The sequence below is a fragment of the Dasypus novemcinctus genome, chromosome 9 (genome assembly GCF_030445035.2).
Source record: "Dasypus novemcinctus isolate mDasNov1 chromosome 9, mDasNov1.1.hap2, whole genome shotgun sequence".
NCBI classification, from domain to species: Eukaryota; Metazoa; Chordata; class Mammalia; order Cingulata; family Dasypodidae; genus Dasypus; species Dasypus novemcinctus.
Genome location: NC_080681.1, coordinates 58,384,526 through 58,407,803, shown reverse-complemented (window position 1 = coordinate 58,407,803; position 23,278 = coordinate 58,384,526). Strand labels below are relative to the sequence as shown.

The window sequence follows — 23,278 nt, the reverse complement described above, 5'->3', positions numbered from 1 at the left end:
ATATGAAGCAAATATTTATATATTTGAAGGGAGGAATAGTTATACAGTAACAGTAGGAGATTCCAATATACCACTTTAAATAATAGAACATCTGCATCAATAATGCATCAATAATGAAACATCAATAATGAAAAAGAAGACTTGGACACTACTATAAAACCAAGTAGACCTAACAGACATATATAGCACAGTTTGCCCAATAGCAGCAACATACACATTCTTCCTTGGTATACATGAGTAATTTTTTTAAAAATTTAAAACACTGAAATCATACAATGTATTTTGTTTGTCCACAGTGGAATGAAACTAGAAATAAATAATGAGAGAGAAATGAACAATTCAAAAACATGTGGAAATTGAACAACACACAACCAATATTTCAAGGAATCACAAGGGAAATTAGCAAATAACTTGAGGTGAATGAAAATAACAACACAACATAACAAAACTTATGGGATGTCAGAAAGGCAGTGATGAGGACATTTATAGATCTACATGCTTGCATTAAAAAAGAAGGAAGATCTCAAATCAGAGTCCTAAACTCACAACTGGATAATCTAGAAAAGAGGCACAAACTAAACCCAATGTGAGCAGAAGGAAGAGAAATAAATATCAGAGTGGAGAGAAATGAAATTGAGAGTAAGGTAAAAACAAAAGAGAGAAAGCAACAAAACCAAAAGCTGACTCTTTAAAAAGACCAATAAAATTGCCAAACTGTTAGCTGAAGTGACAAATTAAAAAAAAAAGAGAAGACATAAATAAATCAAAAATGAAATGAGAGCCATTACTTAAAGTCCTACAGAATTAAAAAGGGCTTTAAGAGGATATTATGAACAATTGATCTCAATAAACAATTAACAAGTAAAGAGATTGAATCAGTACTCAAAAACCTCCCAACAAAGAAAAGCCCAGGACCAGAAGGCTTCACAGGTGAATTCTACCAATCAATCAAAGATGATCTAATATCAACTTTGCTCAAGCTCTTCCAAAAAATTGAACAAGGAACACTACCTAACTCTTTCTATGAGACCAAATTCACTCGCATACCAAAGACAGATAAAGTTACCACAAGAAAAGATATTATAGACCAGTGTCCCTGAAGCAAAGATCAATAGTTTCTATACACTAGTAATAAACAATCTGAAGAGAATTTCAAGAAAAAAAAATTTCATTTATGATAGCAACTTAAAGATTCAAATACCTAGGAAAACATTTTCACCAAGGATGGACTTACACATGAAAAAATACAAAACATCATGAAAAGAAATCAAAGACCTAAATAAGTGGAAGGACATTCCATGTTCATGGATTAGAAAACCAAACATTGTTAAGATATCACTTCAACCCAAAGCAGTTAGATTCAACACAATCCAGATAAAAATTCCAACAGTGACCGCACTGACGGGTGAGGGGTGGGAGCTTGCAGAGTGCACGCACAGGGTCACATCTCGGCCAAGAGGCCCCTGGGTGGGAGAAAGCCATGTGTCACAGTGGAGATGGCAGTGCTGGGGTGGGAGGCTGTGATGAGTCTGTGGGCTGGGACCTCGGTGGCCTAGGTGTGGAAATGCAAGATTATACTACTGTTGCTTTCTGGGGGTTCAGCCCTGTGGCTTCGGGTTGATGTCAAGAACCAGTGATGATCGTCTTGGCCTGGGACACAATCTCTGGAAACATGGCTAAAGAACCTGTTAATGGAAATGGTACTGAAGAGCCATAGATACTACTTTTGCAGTTATCCATTCAGAATATTTTCTGACATTGCTTGATGCCAGTTTACCACAGAAAGTTGCAGAAAAACTAGATGAAATTTACCTTGCAGGGTTAATTGCACATAAAGAATTCAATGAAGACAGAGCATGGACAGTTCTTCCACAGTTTAAAGACAATGATCTTTCTCATGTTCAGAACAAAAGTTCCTTTTTATGTGGAGTCATGAAAACTTACAGGCAGAGAGAACAATGGGACTAGAATATCAGATTCTAGCAAAGGACCAGATGAGGCAAAAATTAAGGCACTCTTGGAAAGAACAGACTACACACTTGATGTCCTTCCTGGACAAAAGAAGTATGGGGGACTACCTCCAGATACCATTTATTAAGGAAAGCAGCTTTCTATTGGCACTGAGATATTTGTGGGGAAGAGCCCAAGAAATCTATTTGAGGATAAACTTGTTCCTTTGTTTGAGAAAACTGAACCTATATGGAATCTTCATCTAATGATGTTTACTCTCAATGGTCTCAATAGAGTTTATATGTTTGTCACTTTTTGTACAAAAGCAGCAGCTCAGAAAGCTGTTAAATTGTTTAATAATCATGTTATTTATTCTGGAAAGCACATTGTGTATGCAATCAGCTGCCGAAAAAAAACAGGGTTTTTTGTGGGCTCTATTCCTAAAAGTAAAACCAAGGAATAGATTCTTGAATAATTTAGCAAAGTCACAGAGGATCTTACAGGTGTCATTTTATACCACCAACCTAACGGCAAGAAAAAAAAAAAAAAGAGGCTTTGTTTCCTTGAATATGAAGATCACAAAACAGCTGTGCAGGCAAGGCTTAGGTTAATAAATGGTAAAGCCCAAGTCTGGGGAACTGTTGGAACTGTTGAATGGGCTCACCCTATAGATCAGGGGTTCCTAAACTTTTTTGTTCCAAGGACCCCTTTGCCAGTCAGGTGAAAACCACAGACCCCTTACTAAGTCCACACCATACCGTGTATTATTTAATAAATATATTACACCCACACCAACACGTCCCCACAAGTATAACATTTTTTTAAATTTTCAGTTCAAGCGCACAGACCACCTGAAATCTTTTCATGGACTCCTGGTTAAGAACTCCTGCTATAGAAGATCCTGATCCTGAGGTATGTCAAGGGTGAAAGAGCTCTTTGTAAGCATCCTTGCCAATACTGTAACTGAAGAGATTTTAGAAAAAGCATTTAGTCAGTTTGGGAATCTGGAGTGAGTGAAGAAACTAAAAGAGTATACTTTCATTCATTTAGATGAGCAAGATAGTACTGTTAAGGCTATGAAAGAAATGAATGGTAAAGACTTGGAGGGAGAAAACATTGAAATTGTTTTTCTGCCACATCAGAAAAGGAAAAAAAGAAAAGCTCAGTGGCAAGCAGCAAAGAATCAGATATATGATGATCACTCCTACCATTATCCTACTATTATATAGTATTATTACTATATGCTCCACCTCATATACCCCCTCCAAGGGGTGGAGGTAGAGGTGGTTATTGATATCCTCCAGATTATTATGTATGTGAAGATTATTATGATTATTATAGCTATGATTACCATAACTCTCATGGTGGATATGAATATCCATACTACTGTTCTGAAGATTTTCAAGTTGGAGCTAGAGGAAGGCATGGTAGCGGAGCAAGGGGTGCTGCTCCATCCAGAGGTCATGGGGCTGGTCCTACTGGTGGTAGAGTCTGTTATTCACAGAAAGGAGGTCCTGGATCAGCAAGAGGAAGAGGTGTTACTGATACTAGAGGAGGTGCCCAACAACAAAAGATCACGGGGTACGCGGTGGAAAGGGTGGTCACAGTGGAAATGTAGATGGAAAGAGCAAAGCTGATGGGTCCGGATTCCAAGCAGTGCCTGACCAATAATCAAAACTAGGGTTCCCAACTCATTGCTGGAGCATCTGCTCCAAGATGGTGATCATTCAGGTAACTATTGTTGCAAACCTGAAAACCAGGAGTTTTATCAGGATACTTTTGGGCAACATCGTAAGTAGAACAGTATGGCTTCTGTCAAATCGGAAAGTGACAGGTTGATCAGAAACTGATTGGCCCTAAATTTGCTGCTATAATTTGACATCTGGCAAGATTTACCTTTAATGTATATTTTTTAACAATCCACTTGGACACGAACAAAGCCATACTTCTCAGCGCTTCTGGAGAACTGACTGTATTTTTATTTTTAATTTTTTTCAATAAAGGTATTCTTACATGTTGAAAGAAATAGTTTATGAGTTTGCATTCATGCTTGAGAAACTTTGGCTCAAGTCCATTTGGCTGTAGTGTATACAATGTTTCCAATAGTGTATAGATTTGGTGTCTTCATCCATATTTAGTCTTGATTAAAACTGAGTATGTTTAATACCTGGTATCAGAATAACTTTGTATGTTACCAACTTAAGTTGCTAGAATAAGGTTAATTGATGCACAACTGCTTTTTTTAAAAAATTTAGACCTTTTACCTAATTTGGTTTTTCAAAACCATTTGGCTACTTATATTCTTTTTGCTGTTGTTTATGCCAATAAAAAAATCACATCTAAAAAAATTCCAAAAGCCTTCTCTGCAGAAATGGAAAGTCTAATCATCCAATTTATATGAGGGACAAGGGGCTCCGAATAGCTAACACTATCTCAAAAAATAAGAATGAAGTTGCACTTCCTGATCTTAAAACTTACTGCAAAGCTACTTGTAGTCAAAACAATATGATATTTGCAAAAGTATACTAGGATAGACAAATGGAATCAAATTGACAGTTCAGAAATAAACCCTCACATCTATGGCCAATTGATTTTTGACCAGTATGCCAAGTCCACTCAATGGGGAAAAATCGCCTTTTTAACAAGTGGTACTGGGAAAATTGCATGTTCACATGCAGAAGAATGAAAGTGAACCCCTACTTACACCATATACAAAAGTCTACTCGAAATGGATAAAGACATAAATATGAGCACTAAACAAAAAAAAAAAAAAAAAAAACCCTACAAGAAAAGAGAGACAAGCATCTTCAGGACTTTGTGTTAGGCAATGGTTTCTTAGACTTTATACCAAAATTGTGATCAACAAAAGAAAACAAATAGATTAATTTTTTAAAATTATGCACCAAAAGACTTTATCATGGAAGTAAAAAAACGACATACAAAATGGGAGAAAACATTGGGAAACCACATATCTGATTAGGGCTTAATATCCAGAATATATTTTTAAAGTCCTATAACTCAACAAGAAAAAAAAAAACAACCTAATTTGGGACAGGATGGAGAAGCCCATCACTTTTTCTTTTGTTTGTTCATTTAAACATATATAAAATCTTCCCCTCTGTATTTATTCCCAGTCAAATGAAGTTTTTATTTTAAAACATGCAGGCAGATTTGCCTGGCAGTTTACGCCCTGAGCTTTTGCGTCACGTCTTGGGGGAACCCTCTGATGCTTGGCTGAACAAGGGAATCACAAGGAAACAAAAATGCAAAAACTCATGAGGTAGTTCTATGCATTCCAACATCTTGGACAGCAAAATACTGACTCATGTCTATTTACCCCCAAAATATCCATCGTCAGTAGCCATTGAATCTGCCACTATCAAAATAACTTACTCGCATTTATTCCAAATAATCTCCTTTACTCTCAACTGTTTATGCAAATTGTATAAGGTTTCTTCTGTCCTAGCCCCAATAAACAAGAGGCGGCTTCCCACCCTAAGGTAAATTTATTTACACAAGAAAGACTTTACAGGTCTTTGCTCCAGTCCGTTTCGAGGCCTTGTGGCAGCTCTAAGACCCAGCACAAGAGGGAGAGGGGTGGGCGCCGCCGGCCGCGAGAGGCACTGCCCCGAGCCTGCGCAGCCCCTCGCCGCCGGCGGAGCGGCCCGGGCGGGGTTTCTCCCCAGGTTTGTGGGGGGCGCTCGGGCCCTCCTGGGCCCCGCGGGAGCGCGTCGCAAGGCCTAGCGGGGCGCCGCGTCTGCCGGGACTGGGCGCGGGGCCTGTTTCTCCCCCGCAGCTCTGAGGTCCGCGTGCGCGGAAACCTAGGTCCCGGCGCCGCGTGTCCCTCCACAGGCGTCGTGACCGCACCGCCGAGAGGGTGGGTTTTGTTATGGGAGGGGCAGGTGCCGTTTTCAAGGTCGTTTCTCCGGATTTGTGTTTTTTCGGTCCTTTCACGAAATGATTTGGCTGGAACAAAGGTCTCAGCGCGCGTGCCTCGTGAGACGGCGCTGTGAGCGCAGGGGGCATCGGGCTCCCGCCCCCCACTGCCACGCGTGCTCCGCCGGCTTTTTGAGTTGTTAGGCCCCAAGGGGAGATAGCCTTTCCGACGTGTGTGGTGTCTCCTGCCGGGGTGCCAAGCCTACGCGCCCCACCCGCCCCTGCACTGCCTGTGCTGGCCAGCGAGCCCCGGCTTCCAGCAGCCCAGCTTTGCCCCTCACGTCAGAAAGACCTGAACCCCCTCCGGTGACTGCCCCAGGCTCGGCTCCGTCCTCCCACCTCTCGCCTGCCAGGGCGTGGGGCCTGGCCAGGCCAGGGGCTGCCCCGGGTCACCGCAGAGGGCCACTGGCACCCACTTTCTACCCTGCACCCCTCTTTCCCATTCATGCAACCACGGTTTGGTTTATTTTCAGAAAGATGTTGAAAAGGTTTCTGCCCTGTAGGATGTCGATTTTCCCTGTATGTAAAGCCCATCAACTAAGTAAATGTATTTAGCTTCATCATTCATTATTTCTAGGCAGAAAGATGTTTTTTGTCTTAATTTATTTTTTAATGTTACATTCAAAAAATATGAGGTTCTCATATACCCCCCACCCACCTCTTCTCCCACTCCTCCCCCCATAACAACAACCTCCTCCATCATCAGGAGACATTCATTGCACTTGGTGAATACATCTCTGAGCACCACTGCACCTCATGGTCAATGGTCCACACCATAGCCCACACTCTCCCACAGTCCACCCAGTGGGCCATGGGAGGACATACAATGTCTGGTAACTGTCCCTGCAGCACAACCCAGGACAACTCCAACCCCCGAAAATGCCCCCACATCACATCTCTTCCTCCCACTCCCTACCCCCAGCAACAACTATGGCCATTTTCTCCACATCAATGCCACATTTTCTTCGATTAGTAATCATAATAGTTCAAGAATAGAATATCAGTAAGTCCACTCTAATCCATACTCTAATTCCTCCATCCTGTGGACCTTAGAATGGTTGTGTCCACTCCACATCTATATCTAGAGGGGGCTTAGATTCCACATGGATGCTGGATGCATTCTCCTGCTTTCAGTTGTAGGCACTTTTGGCTCCCTGGTATGGTGGTTGACCTTCTTCACCTCCATGTTAGCTGAGTGGGGTAAGTCCAATAAACCAGAGTGTAGGAGTTGCAAGTCTGTTGAGGCTCAGGGCCTGGCTATGACATGGACAGTGCAGAGATTCAGGTCCCTTGGGTATACACTAAACTCCAGCACCAACTACAGATCTGGTAAAAGTAACAGGAGAGACTTATGGACAGAGATCACATCTGAGTCCAGCTCCATCACACAGAAACACAAACTCCAAAGTAGGGCCAACTGACATGGCACTGAACTCCATTTGCCATAACCATATAACCTGTGGGCCTCTGCAGCCCTCAGAAGAACCAATACCTGGGGTTGTATCTATAGAGAGGAGATTTTTAAGGAAGGAAAAAAACGGCGATAATATCCTACGGATCAGTTAACTCATGCACTCCTCTTCCTCCTTTGTACAGAATAGCAAAGGTACAAACAACCCGCATGTAACCTGTGTATTATACATGTAAATGCTGGAAACTTTTTTCTTACTGGATAGTTGTCTTGTTTTCTGAGTTGTTTTTAGGGGAGAATAAAAAACCTCATTAGTAAGATGGGATGGAGTCATGTTTGCCTTCCAATGAGCAGTCCTGGTCTAGAGTCTCCACTGGGGCCTGGACTCTGCCAGCCTGTGCTTTCTGACAGAGGTCTGACCCCTGCCAGCCCATTCCCCACCCTGAGGGGCTGGTTCTTGCTTTTTTTTTTTTTTTTTAATTATTTTTCCTTACTCACCCCCACCCTGCTGTTATTGCTATGTGATCTTCTGCATCTACGTCTCTTTTTGTTTTTTTATCTTTCTCCTCTAGGATTCACTGGGATTCTATCCTGGGGACCTCTGAGGTGGAGCAGATTCCATGTCAATTGCACCACCTCAATGCCTAGTCTAGGCTGTGCTTCACCTTCTTTAGAAACTCCCCAGTGGTTGCCTAGTATTTGACTGAATACTTGCAGTGACAGGAAATTACTTCCTAAGGCAGGCCCTTCAGTCTTAGGACAGATTGGTTCCTCTTTAGACTGAATCAAAATCTGTCTACCTGTAACTTTTTTCCATAAATTTATTAAAACCTTTAGGAAATGTGTAATGCATTCCTATTTCACAAGAAATCCCTTCAAACACTTGAAAAATCTATCAGTCTTAAGTCTTCTCTCTTTAGCCAAATACTCTCCAATTCCTACAATTACTCCTTAGAGTACCTGAATCCAAATATCCTCGCCATACTGACCACTTTGTTCTAAAAGACCTTGCATTTACTTATATTTCTCTTCAAGATTTTGAGGCTCTTCGTCTCTTCTTTCCCATGAACAATTTGAAAGCACTTACTTGATTACATCAGTTTGAATAAGTCTTCAAGTGTTGTCTAGGGCTGAATCAACCTTCTGAGTGAATAGTTAGGTAATATGCATTAGAATGAAAATAAATATATGTAACCAGTAGTTTGACTTCTGAATGATTTACCCCAAGAAGGTCATCAGAAATTATACCAGGTTACGTTTACAAGGATGATCATTTCAGCATTGCTGACAAAGTACTTGAAACAACTGCACACAAATTACAATGGTTCTCAACATGTATCATGAATTCTAAAATGAGAGTTTTCTAAATTTTACCTGGATATGCTAAACCAGGACTCCAGAGGTGGGAACTGGCCATTATTACTTCTAGAAAACTGCATCATGGTTCTTACTTGCAATCAGGTTTGAGGGAAAAGTAGCAAAGATAGATATCTAAAGAATTATTAATTAAAACATTAATAGTGGTTAACTTTGGGTGATGGAGTATAGAAATATTTCCTTTGTCTCTCTACTATTTCACATTGTTTGAAGTCTATACATTAATACATATTCTAATTACAACAAAGAGAAAAGTAAAGCTATATACAATTTAGGAAAAATTTAAGTCCTAAATATGAGAAATGAAAACTGAGACATGACTTTGAAGAGTCAGAGAATCTGAAATCTGAAATCTGTGAGTGGTGAACTTCGGTCTCCCCAGGACCTAGACTCACAAGACATAGGCTCAATAAAGATGAGAGACTGGCTAAATAAATCCATGATTCCTTTAATCAGTGATCAGATCTAGCAAAATTTGATCCCTATTTTTTTCTATTCATCACCAGAGAAGTAACATTAAGACTAAGACAAGTTATTATTGCTGTGGATCCAAGAACTTAAGAGGAAAAGAACCACTTCCAGGCTAATTCAAACTGCTTTAATGCCTTTTCTTAAGTTGTGTTTTACCAAAATGCATTGTCATGGTTTGGAGCTGTGAGAACTCCCCAGAAAAATATGTTCTTAAACTTAAGCTATTCCTGTGGGTATGAACTCATGGTAAGTAGATCCTTTTGCTAAGATTACTCAGATATGAAAAAAATAAGACAGTGGAGGAATATATGGAAGAAAATGTCACTGTATGTAAGACAAGAGATCTTACAGTGATGAAAGACGCAATGTCTAAATTTTTTTGTATTATTTCAATTTTTTTTGTATTTTATTTATTTTTAAAACTATTATTATTTCATTTTTTTATTAATTTTATTTGGTTATTTTGTTGGCCTTGTTTTTGGAGAGGTTTTGGGTCACAGAAGGGTCACAACTGTGGCGGAGAAAGATCACTGGAGCGGGCTGTCAGTGATGGGGAATGCATGGGAAGGGGTTCACCTGGGGCATACCTCTAAGGCCTATGAATATGTTCAAGTGTTCATGGGACATTGTCTCAGTGGGTGGAGACCCACACAAATCTGAAAGAATATAGAATTATCATCCTGGGGAGTTCTGCTACATTTTCTAGTAAGACGTCCCTGCCGAGTACAAGGGCAGTGCCTAATAAAGGAAGACAGACCATTACACCAGCCCCTTGATACTGATGATTGTACTTACGAACATTTTCTTGTGAAATTGAAACTTAGGGTAGTATTATATATTGCCTAAGAGTTACCTCCTGAAGACCTCCTTGTTGTTCAAATGTAGCCTCTTTCTAAGCCAATCTCAGCATATAAATATACTATCTTCCCCCGCACCAGCACCCTGGCACTGAGGGATTATTACTAAGTGTCAACTAGCAATGCAACTGGAAAAAAGCTTGAAACGGTAAATACAAATGAGTTTTTATGGCTAAGAGATTTCAAAGGGAGTTGGGAGTTCATTCCAGAGGTTACACTTATGTATGTCTCAGCAGGAGACAGTAAACGGTTCCTCAAATAGTGGGGATCCTGAAGTTTCTAGAGACATCCAGGCATATAAGCAAGGTGGACAAGCTCAGAAATTTGCCACCAAGTCAGTGGGCCTTACTTTGGAATTTATGCTCCCCAGTGTAACAGAGTTAGACTCATTTATAGTTCCCTACACAAGGCTCTTCTGCCCCTTTTATTTGAACCTTTAATTAGTACGGTACTTGTTAAATATATATATAAAGACTTAAATCTTTGGCCAACACCTACTCTCCAGTTCATTGGACTCACCCAGGACAACTAACAAGGAAATGATGATGGACAATGCCTATCCCAGGAACAGAGAGTGTCTGAAACTGCAAGCAAGGTGGTTCCATCCATCTGCCCCATGGTATCTAAACTCACTCTCACTTAGAAATAAAGTGGGCATCATCATCCCCAAATCCTCAAGATTGAGGAATGAACAATATACTAAATTAGACTTATTATTACTCTACTATAGACTTATTATTATTCTAGCAGTGGAAGAACTCTTATCATTGATGTAAAAATAGTGGCCACCAGAGGTTCTGAGGGATGGAAGAAGGAAAAATAGGTGTTATATAGGGGCATTTTTGGGACATTTGGAGCTGTCCAGCATGACATTTCAGTGATGGAGACAGGTCATTGTATATTCTGTCATAACCTACAAAATTGTGCAGGACAGAGTGTAAACTATAATGTAAATTATAATCCATGGTTAGTAACAATACTTCAGGGTGTGTTCATTATTTGTAACAAATGTACTATACAAATAAGGGATGTTGTTCATGTGGAAAAGTGTGGAATGGGGAGGGAGGGGGGCATATGGGAATCCCTTATATTTTTTGTATAACATTTATGTAATCTAAAGCTTCTTTAAAAATAAAAATAATTAATTTAAAAAAAAGATTACTTCAGTTAAAGTGTGTCCCACCATAATCAGGATGGGTCTTAATCCTGTAACTGCAGTCCTTTATAAAAGTGAAATGAAATTCAGACAAAGAGAAAGCCACAGAGAGAGCAGCCAGATATTGAACATTAATAGAATCTCCAGAAGAGAAGGGAGAAGTAAGAGAGGCCACCATATGTGCTGTAAAGTAACAAAGAAGCTTGGGGCCAAGGATAGCCAGCAGCAGTTACAGAACACAGTCTCTGAGGAGAAAGCACTAAATTGATGATGCCTTGATTTGGACTTTTTCCTAATCTCAAAACCACAAGTCATTAAACTTCCTTTGTTTAAGCCAGCCCATTGCATGGTATTTGCTTAAGCAAAATTTCTCTGGTAGTTCTGTTTACTAGTGACTTTACAGCTAAAGGAAAACAAATGACTTGGGTACCTAGAAATAAATCTTTATCCAGCCTGGACCTTGGCACATCTATGAGAATTTTTCACATGAACTGATGATGATAATGATAATGACAGATAAGCGCCATATTAAGAACCTAGCATCAATACCAAGTGCTTTGCACATTTCTCTTAATATTTATAGTCATTCTGTAAATTAGAAATGATTATCCCCATAGTCCTTTAAAGAATAGTAAATTGAGGTGATGGACATGTGTTACACTAATCTATATTATAGAGTGGCAAGAAAGTGTTAACCAAATTTATGAACTATTATTTGCTTTTTGGACAAGATCTGCCACCCAGAGATTCACCTCTCTGTATGCATTATTATTTATTTATCCTGAGTTTCATTTAAGGAAGCTGATACAGGGATTTTTCAAAATACCTCTTCTGTGCTAGTGGAACCAATTCCTTAACTCAGGCAATGATGTACTCTTAAGCCAGAAAGAAAGCTTAATTAAATATTGTTGTTTCGCTGCTTCCTATTATATTTCCCACTTTCTATGATATTGATCCTTAGCTTCTTATTATAAGTCTTGAGAAGCTTGGATAAAATTTATATGATTTGGAAGACATTCAGCTTAGCTGGAAACTGCACCAACCAAGTCTTCTGAGTTTGGCTTTAATAATAATAATAATTTATAATAACATAATGATTAAATTTATTGAATGCCTATTATGTGCCAGGCATTAGATAAACATTTTGCATGAATTATTTCATTGAATGCTCACAATAAATTTGTGAATTTTAGATGTTATTGTATCTTCATTTATAGTTAAAGGAATGAATATTTAGAGGGTTAAATTAACTTGACTCAGGTCAGCTAAATGAACAGACTAGGATTTGATGCCAAATTTAGTTTGAGTTTAGGTCCCATGCTCTCAAATATAATGCTATAATTGTATCTCCCAAAATAATATTCAGAAATGAATCCAGAAGTTTGTGTATCCTTCCTGCATTTCCAGTATGACTACTTATGGATTCCTCCAGCAACTACTACTGCATTACTGATACTACTACCTCTATTAATACAACATCAACAACAACAATGCACCTCTCCATAATTACGGTGCCCACCATTGTTCCTAAAGATTTACATATTATTACTTCATTTAATCCTTATACTTGTAAGTTCAAAAATCCCAATTCTTCAAATAATGAGACAAAATCTTTCTGATTCTGTAGTTACTAATCCAACATTTGATCACAGGTCTGACTCCAAAACACATACTCTCACACTCCCAAAGAAGTGGGTGATCTGACTGTAAAACAGTTCTCATCCAAAAGAAAGCTTACTAATCTAATTGGCAAATTAGATGCATCCTACTTCTCTCTAAAGATATCCCTCTCTTCATTCCAAATGGTTGTGTTTGAAAATTTTGATCTGAGATTCCTTAAGGTTGAGTGGAACCATTTATCATTCACTGAAATGGATTTTCATCCATTTTGATTCTTTTTCTTAACCCACCTTCTTATTAAAATTATCTCTCATGACAAAAAGGTCCATGAATTATTCCATTACTTAAAAAACTATATTATTATTAACACACCATTATGAAGATCTCCAGACTCCATTTCTAATGCAAATTATATAACAGTTGGCAGACAGAAAATACCCTTCAAAAATTTGCCGTAATCAGTGACTCATTCCACTTAGTTTAACTCTGGGTTTAAATAAATAAATAAATAAATACATGTAATTGGATTAAACCTGTTCTGAATAAGTGCAGAGTGATCCTTGAGGTGCTTGAGAATTATTTTGAGGAGACATTACATTCATACTGAAATAGTCAAAAGATAATGTGCAAAGCTAGACCAGAGAGAAACCTTAAGATGTCCCAAATTTTAAAATTTATATAGCTATGGGTAGACATTCTTTTAAATTCGTATGGAGATAACTATAGAATTCAAGTTTTGTTGTTGTCAGGATTTTACTGCCTTCAGAAAAATGTTCTGCACTGTTACTAATTAGTTTGACCAGTTTTGTGGAAACCAGAGAGCAGTCCAGTTAAAGAGAAAACAAGTGAATGAATAAATGTCAAATACACCAAATGAACTTTGCCAGCTAGCAATGATGGCAGACTCAAAAACAGGGAGCAGAAGTATTTTCTCTTTCTCAAAGAATATATATGCTCTACTCTGAAATCACGTTGTATTTCGTATTTCGTATTTTGCAGAAGGAAGCTAGAGCAAATTTCAAAATTAAAATGAACAACAATTTCATGGATGACAAAGGGCTAGCTCTCCTTCTCTGCGGTCCTGAATTTTACAAATTCTTCCCAGGAGTCCCTCTGCATTTAGGAAGCAAAAGTGCTTTCTGCTTTTCAGCTCCTCAGTAAGCATGCTCCCAAGTTACTTTACATAAAGGAGAGCAAGTGTTCAAAGGAAAGTAAAAAGTAAAAAACAATACCCCACACTGGGCTGAAAGATATAATCCTTAGTAACCCAAAATAGGATAACTTTTAGCCTGGGCAGAAGCAGAGTTTCAGTCTTTCTGGACAACTGTCTGCTACCCAGAGCAGATGGTTCCCACCACTGCAGAAGCAGTCTCGAAAATACCGGGCAAGGGTCTGAAGATCTGCAATAATGTGCACACGCCCAGATCGGACATATGGACTTTCAAATTCTTGCTGACAATCTTATTTGCTGAATCTGATCCATACTGTTAGAAAAACTGACACTTCTCTGCTGCCTAAGACTGTTTAATAGGAGTCATCATCCGACAACTAGAAGCGTAGGATTTGTTAGTTTGGATGTGGAATAAGGGGAAGGAAGGCTGTAGAAAAACACCACAAATGGAAGCTCAGCCCCTGCGTTCAAAGATCTTGCTATTTGGTTGAGGAAATCGAATAAGCTAATAAGAAAGGGAGGGTGAGAACCTTAAACTACTTTTTTGAGAAAAAAAGAACAGAAATGTTTTATGGGCCTTGCGAACTATGTCTCTTAGAGATTTCCTATGAGCTCTTTTCCAAATTTGTCTGTCTATAGCTGGCATGATAAGCTGCATGGCAGGAGAGTCATGCTGCGTCAGTTAGAAGATGCCACATAGATAGACCAATAAGGTGGAGATGAGGAAACAAACCCTAGATGATGCTATGTATCTTTCCAAAGTTTACACACAGAACCAGCCTTCTAACACCACCTGTACATTCTGGTGCGTGTATGATTGCCCAACACTAAATTAGGTACTACACTTGTTTAGATGAGAACAAAGACAATTAATTTTCTAATATTGTTCCATTGGTGCATGTGGATAATAAAAGTGTTAATCCTTTGTATAGGGCTTTCAAATGTATTTTTATCTTCATTACATTATTTAATCCTAATAAACCTTTACCGATGGGAAAATTTATGTTCAGAAGGATTTACTAAAGTAAAAGGACAAATAACCTGTGAATAGTAAATCAGATCACCTGACCTAGGTGTTCTGCTTCCTTGTTTGATGTCGGAAGTTTTCCTTTTTCATTATAAGCATTTCTGTGTAATGGCTTTGTTTTCAAAATTCTTTAAAATATTTTAAATTTACAATTTCTTAGTAATGGTCAAATTAAGTGCATTATTTTAGCTTTAACTGCACTTGCTCTTCACAGATAGTAGCAAAAATATTCAAAATGGCCAAGGTGAGAGAAAACCCAAGATAAGGATAAGAGTCATGCATATCTAACTAGAGCTGCACAACATTTAAAGCAGTGGTTCCCATTCAGAGCTTGACAATATCCCAAGATATTTCTCCAAAAACTTTAAAGACAAAATTGATTTTGTCACTGTAATTCTTCTGATAAATATGCTAGGCAAAAAATTAAATGGTTAAGGAAAGTTAAAAATAAATAAAGTACAATTGTTTTTCCTCTAAAAATGGTCTCTCATAGATCTTCTAAGGAGAAAGACTCCAAGCCACTGACTCATGAAAAGCAACTTGCAATTTCATGCACACCCTTGTATAGCCATCCAACTCATACCAGGATATATGACCTTTGGTATCAAAGCATTGTTTCCAATTGACAGATACTTTGATGCTCTAAAACCTCATTTCTATCTTCCTCAACAAGGCAAGAGAAATGCAAAGATAAATGTCATTAATTGCCTCCACGTTTTTCCCCCAAGAAAAATGCCAACTAAAAACACCAATAGTACATTCTACTAATAGCTTTAAAAGTTAAACCATCATTAATTTTACATGTGTAAGAGGGTCTATAATATATATGCCTTATATTTCACTGAAAAGTTCAATCCTTTAATAAGGTCATAGCTGCTGCTTGCATTCTAAATAGAAACACAAAGATGAAGCATGTGCAGAAGCGTAAATATATATATAGATGTATAAATCCTGGTAACATCAAGTTACATTCTAACCATTTAACTTGTTTGGGTGCAGAAGATTGCATTTTCCAGGTGGAGTGATTTTTTTATTCCCTTTCGATTAGTTACATTTTCAGTCTCTCTTGCTGGGTCACACAAAGCAAAACTAATACAACTTTTTTTGTAAGGCAAATGGGTCACTGGATAAGTTTTGGTTAAAAAAAAATGATTCTTTAATTTTTCAGCCTGTTTTTGAGTAGGAAGTCTCTATTGCTTCTCTTCTGGTTTGGATTGTTTTTTATTTCCCCCCATGTGATAGCAATTTATTTTGTACTTCCTTTTAATGATTTTACCCCTATTGTGCTGATTTACTCTTATGGGTATGTAGTAAGATGCCAAGGCATTTTGGCATTTGTATGGAAGTAATTATGTTGACTTAACCCCAGCTTTAGGTTTTAGCTTTTTAACCAAACATGGAAATTTGTGATGGCTCTTTAATCATAAAGACTCTGTCGCAGCAAGAATTCTTAACTTGTGTCTCTAAATCAGCAAAGAGTCTATAGACAAGCTTTAGGAAGTATGTACAATCTCTGACACTGAATAAAATTCCCTATGTATTTGGTGAGGAAGGAATCCACAGCTTTCACCAGATTCTCAGGGGGGTCTTTGGTCCCCAAATGATTAAGAATCAGGGTTCTACAGGGTACTTTCTGGGTAAATCTAAATTTAAAAGGCTTCAGCTGATGATTTCGAAATTATTTTCTTCCAATAAATCATATTCAAACAGGTTTGTATGCTATGTCTCCAAAGCCTTCTTTCAAAAAATCACTTAAGAATATTTGGCATAAACACTGATTATATATAACCATTTCTTGTTTGGTCTCAAAACTTTACAGTAGGCTAGTGTGTACATTTGTTCTAATTTTATTTTTGGGGAGTCAGATTAGGGCTTTAAGTCTTTAGGCAAATCTAACTTCCCATTTCATGTAAACAAGAGGACTAAATGTCAGTCATAGAGATCATGACTTAAGCTCTATTAGCAAAAGTTATGGTAATAACTCTGTATCTGGGTAATTCAGGCTGGCATGATCTCAGAAAGGCACAGGCTAATAAAGAGATTTGTCCAATATTTGACTGCCCTTTGATGAAAATCATCTTTCAGATTAAATAAAGCTGCTACAGCTTCTGTTACACAGACCAAATGTACAAAAAGTCCATTAAAAAGTTCAGTAAAGTAATTCCCTCCAAGTGAAGCACCTGCCTGGAAATATAAACTTAATTAAGCGGAATTATAACAGATTTCTTAAAGGTCCTGAGAGAAAAGTACTTGCTCTCTTCAGATATCCCTTTGAGAGACATACAACCCTAGGGCCTCTTATCAAAAACAAATAGGAATCAGAGGCATCAATGGAAAGATGATACTTTCTAAGAAACTGTACCTCCTTGTCTGTGAATAGGTTTATGTGATTATGGAAGCAGATAGGGGCCTGTGGCGACCCAGGCATTGTTGTAGTGGTAGTGCCACATTTTTGTGCGGTCAGACACAAACTGGCACTTTGGTGCCTGCTGCCTTGGGAAATGCCAGAACGGTGCCTGTCAGGTCCAAGGTCCACACACGGCCTTGTCCTGCAAGCTCGCTGGCACACAGCACCCTCCTAGTGGTCGTGGCCCTTGACCTAGGGCAGTGGTTCTCAACTGGGGACAACTGCGCTCCCCATGAGACATTTGTCAACGTCTGGGGCATTTTCGGTTGTTACAATCTGGGAGGCAGTACTGGCATCATCTGGTACATAGAGGCCAGCGATGCTGCTGAACATCCAACACACAGGAAAGTCCCACAACCACAAAGCATCTGGCCCGACACATCAGTACTGCCATGGTTGAGGAACCCTGCCCTAAGGTCATGCCACCTTGGCCCATCTGGGAGTTTATAGAGGTATACTCGATTCAGATCCACAATTTACTGGGCTACTAGAAGTTGGTTAGTTTGAGAGCCACCTTGGAAATTATAATGTTGTGGGTAGAGGGAAGTGAAAAAGATATCCTAAAATGCCCTTCCCTCCCCAGTTAACACTACTCATTTCTCCAAAATGAAGATTAAATATCACCTTCTACCAGACTCCATAACCCATCTTAGCTTCACAGCCCTCCCTATTTGCTCTCATAGTACCATGTGGTTACTCATTGTAGCTTGGATATTGCTTATCCCCCCTAGATTCTAAGTTCCTTGAAAGCCGAGCTTTGTTCTTTTTTAATTATTCATCCTTGTGTCTTAGTAACTAGCAGAGTGTTTGGCACATAATAAATATTTGTGAAGGAAGGAATGAGCCTGGGGGATTGGCTTGGGTTCTCAGTGCCATCCTCCAGAAGGATCTATTCAGGACTGTTACAGGCAAGCACAGGGCCCCAAAGGGTATCTGGCCTCATGCCCTCTAAGGAAGAAACTGGGGAATTTTTCTCTCCATAGCCTGTGGTTCACCAGTGCTGTGGTGGAAATTACTGGCCTACCAGAAGGTAGCCATAATGACTTTTAACAGAAATGCTACAACACAAAAAATGTGGAGGGAGTGGATGTGACTCAAGTGATTGAGTGCCTGCTTCCCACAAGGGAGGCCCTGGGTTCCATCCCCTGTACCTCCCAAAAACAAAAAGAACAAAACAACAAGCAAACAAACATAAAACCAGCTCAGCCCATGTGGCGCAGGGATTGAGCCCTGGCTTCCCACAACAGAGTCCCCAGGTTCAATCCCAGTCGCTGTTACCAAAAAAAAAAAAAGTAGGGCCATAAGATCTGGTCCAGGGACCCAGGACTCACTCAGGTTGGAAAGCAGTGGGAGAGAAGCCAGGGAACGGTTCTCCTACATGCGTTTTCTTGGGAGGAAGGAAGGCAAACTCAATGTGCTACTTTTAATGAGCTCGTCTTTGTAGTCTACATTCTAAGGAACGTCTCGCTTTGCTGAAGAAGGAAAAGACAGAGTGAGCTAAACAAACAGGGTAGACGGGCAGCCCAGCATTCACCTCCACCAGTAATCAGCTCAAACAGGTCCCAAATAAAAAAGCCTGTTGAAGTAGTCTGACTACAAAGCAGGACAATTTTTATTTTGGCTGACCAAGAGAGTTTACATTAAAATCCACAAGAGGGGGAACCGTTTAGAGTAATTTTTAAGTTTGCTCTTGTGTTAACAAAAACTCTGGGGTTATTATAACATGAATAATTATCATATTGAAAATGGAAAAAGAGCATCTCAGATTCATGGCAAATCAACAATAATTTGTGCTGTATGTGATTATGGAATATAAAATAAAATGATTTAATTGTTTCAGATTAACATGATGTTGTTCCATTACATTGTGCTGTTATTTGACAAAACATGTCAAAGAGGATTTCAGCAAAATACATAATATAATTGTAAGTAAAATATTCCTGACAGAAGTTGGCATCTGGAAAAAACGACAGGGACTTTTCAGAACATCCAACTTTATTTTCCATTGACAAACACAACATAAATAACACACATTTATTAAATATACAGACTAGCTATGACTTAAGTGCCATCGCAATGCTAATGTACTTTTCATAGTCTCTTTTATACTTAGTTGCCATATTTAAGGCCAGTCTTTAAAATGCACTGGAAGAGACATTTAAATATACTTAAGATAACCCTGCAAAATTTTACATAGAGCTGACAAAAGCATACCTTCCCACTTAACCAGGGATTGGCTGGAGGCATAGGTTGCTGAGAAGAGGTGGAGAAACATGCTTTCTACATTAAGCTTTACCTTATTGATTAAAGTGCCAAGGATTTCGGTTCTTCCTTAGACGAATCACATAAATAGTACGTACATTCATTTATTGTAAACAGATCAAGACAATCAGTTCCTAATTTTAATTTGTTTGTTTAAAAAAGTGTTCAACTTTATGTTATCTATATAAAAACATTTGGTAAAAGGAGAAGGAGGAGGTAAAATATTTCTTTTGCCCCATTATATAGGAATGATTAAAACATACATGATTCTTGAGTGTAGATGATTGGGAAGGAGGAGAATTAAGTAGTCAGTGATGAACTGAATGAGTGTAACTCTGCCCTTGCCTCACTTTGCCCTACTGATGCCCAAGTGTGCCAAGTTAAACGCAGCACCTTCCTCTCTTTGTTCCTGTGGTGTGGCCTAAATTATGGAAGAATTTTAACCATTTGGACATGTACAGGTTTTGCTCCATTTATTTCTCTTAGCCCTATGCTTATCCCAGAGGAGTATAGCTTCAAAGTGGAAAGAAAATTGAAGTGTACCAGGAAGTCCTGTGCACTTTTTTTCTACTACTATTGCAACTTTGATTTCCATAGAATCTGAAAACTGTATAAAGAAACTATTTTCAAATTACCGTTAATGTTTAGTGATTGACTAGCTTTGGCTAGGTATTTCATTCATTTTAATTAAAGGATCAAAATATTCTAATTTTAAAACAATTGACAACGGAATTTAGGAGATGCAAATTGAAAATAATTTTATAGGTGGGATCATCTCCAAAATGCTCAAAAAGCATGAAAAGGATGATTTGCTCCTGATGGGGATCTTTGTTTTTCTGATCTTTATACCTGTAATAAAATCACTTCATCAAAAGTAGAAATTACAAAACAGACTCAAGTCTCTTTCATATATGTTAGAGCACTGCATATTAGAAACAGTAAGTTATTCTCTCTCCCCTAAAAGCAATCCTAGCTTCACCAATAGTTCATATTTCTGTTACTCTCTTCCTATGAGGGAATCGATAAACAAGTAGGATTTGGGGAAAGGGTCTCATTCTTAATGAAGAAACAAGTAATCCAGTAGATATTTGTGCTGCTTATTATGTGAAACTGATTGTGGCAAAACTTTTGAAAAACGGTTTTTATTTTCAATGAAGGAAAGATATTCATTCTCAATAAAGAAAATGTGTGACATTCATGAATATGAGATCTGTATATCTGATTGGATTATATTTCTAGAGAATCTTTGATAATATTTTCTGTTATCACAGTGAATAGGTAAACTACATTTATATAAATTATATGCCTTTAAATATAATGTCTTTATTTTAGGAATTATAAAACAGAGAATATGTAAAATAAAAGTTCTATTTTCTTTCATTCCCCTAAGAGTAGAGAACAGGATCAAATAAGAAAGGAAATGTTGAGTAGCATGTTATGAAGTTATCTTCCAATGTGACCTGAATGCAAGCATGAAGCCTGGTAGCTTTGGTAGCTTTTCCCTGAAAACTGATCACTGATATACACACATATATATATATACACACACACACACAAACAAATGTATCGTAAGAAATGTCTTAATTCTAGACTTGTCAAAGTCTGCCATAGATGTGTGTAGTCTCAATCTTCCTTTCTTTCACTTTAAGAAAAAATTATCCTGAACTACACTTTTTACTCTCTTCAGATTTATTCAAGGTAAACACAATAAAAAAAGGCACTCAGGGAAGATATGTGAAAGATTTTACTTGATAACTAGACATAAGAATTCATGTCAAAATTAATACTGTCTGGGTGGACATAAGGCAAATGAAGATGAACTTTTGCATGAAATGAGTGTCTATATAAGTGACACCAAAATAATGGAGCTTTAATTCAAATATTTTTCCAAGTTCTCTATTGCATCACAGACATATGCCACTTCTTATCAACATTTTATTGCCACTCAGAAAGCATAGCCACAATATTAACTATTCTTCATTTTTTAAATTATATCATTTCATTCACTGCACAATTCTGTACATTTGATTCAGTTTTAGCATATTTTGAGACAATCACAAAAAAGTAACAAACAAGCATCTATGATGATCTGGCATGATTGACAATCTGAACTTTTTATATAAATAAAACATAGAATTTTTAATTATTAAAAATTAAGCCTTTCCCGTGTTAATAGCTCAAATACTCCGTGTTCTTTCTGTGTCACTCATCTCCTAGTATCTTGTGTTCTTTGAGAGAAGCTGTTGGGATTATGGTATGAAAATAAGTGGGCAATATATGTGCCTAAAATTTTCAGAAAACAAAATTATTTTCTGTCTCTGTTTACCCCAATGCAAAAGACCTATCAAATGACTGATCATGAGGGCAAAATTGAAAGCTGATCACTTCAGCCATGTGGGATCTAAGCCCCCTCTCAATATAGAGGTGGAGTGGACATCACCATCTCAGGGTCCACAGGATGGAGGAATAAAATATGGATTAGAGTGGACTTGCTGGTATTCTACTATAGAACTACTGTGACTAGTAATGGAAGAAATTGTAGCATTGATGTGGAGAAAGTGGCCATGGTAGTTGCTGAGGGCAGGGAGAGGGAAGAAAAGATGTGATGTGGAGGCATTTTTGGGACTTTTGAGTTGTCCTAAATGATATTGGAGGGTCAGATGCTGGGCTTTATATATCCTGCCTTAACCCACTGAATATACTGGGGGAGAGTGTGAACTACAGGGTAAACTATTACCTATGTTGTGCAGCAGTGCTCCAAAACGTGTTCACCAAGTGCGATGAGTGTGCCACAGTGATATTGCAGGGACAGATGGTAGACATTACATATCCTGCCATAACCTACTGAATGTCCTGGGGAAGAGTGTGAACTGCCAATGCAAACTATTATTCATGTGGTGCAGCAGTGCTCCAAAATATATTCACCAAATGCAATAAATGTACCACAATGATGAAAGAGGGTATTGATGTGGGCGGGGAGGGAAGGGGTATATGGGAACCTCTTATATTTTTTAATGTAACATTTTTTGTGATCTATGTATCTTCAAAAAAATACACGTAAAATTTTTTTAAAAATTAAAAAAGAAAGCTAATCACTAATGTGGGATCAAAAAAAATTCACAACACAGCAACAACATAAAAAGCACTGAATAAGTAAAAGGCTTGAATTTTAGACTAATGCTACAGACTGACCACAGTAAAATAATGTTTTGCCAGAGCTTTTAGTTTGCCTATTATGCTATGTCAGCATGGTTACACAGTATTTTTATTTAATTTTTACATGAACTTTCACAATTTTTTCTGCAACATGGTCAAGAGAACTTTATATATATATGATATATATTTTTTGTGTAATATATATAATTATATATCTTTATATATAATAAAAAAGTGCCAAGTAGAAATAAATGAATGACTTTATACTTCATCGTGTTTTAAATTTGGCATGTTTAAACACATATTTGCCTAGAATATCTTGATACACAGCATTAGGTAAATTTGGTAAATCTGGAGATAATGTTTTGTTTCTTCAACTTAAAAAATATCTTTAAGACTCCCACTATACCTGTTTTATTTGAAAAGTAAACTGTTTTTGTTGGCTATTACATCAACGTTCCCTTCTGTGATACAGCC

General features: G+C 38.0%; 1 protein-coding gene and 1 pseudogene across 2 annotated transcripts in view; one reads left to right on the top strand and one right to left on the bottom strand.

The window, feature by feature from the left end:
- The window catches only part of PTGER3 (prostaglandin E receptor 3), a 90,304-nt gene that overhangs the window by 29,097 nt on the left and 37,929 nt on the right, over positions 1–23,278 (bottom strand). The window lies entirely within an intron of this gene.
- On the top strand, positions 1,673–3,749 carry LOC111761980 (heterogeneous nuclear ribonucleoprotein Q-like; annotated as a pseudogene).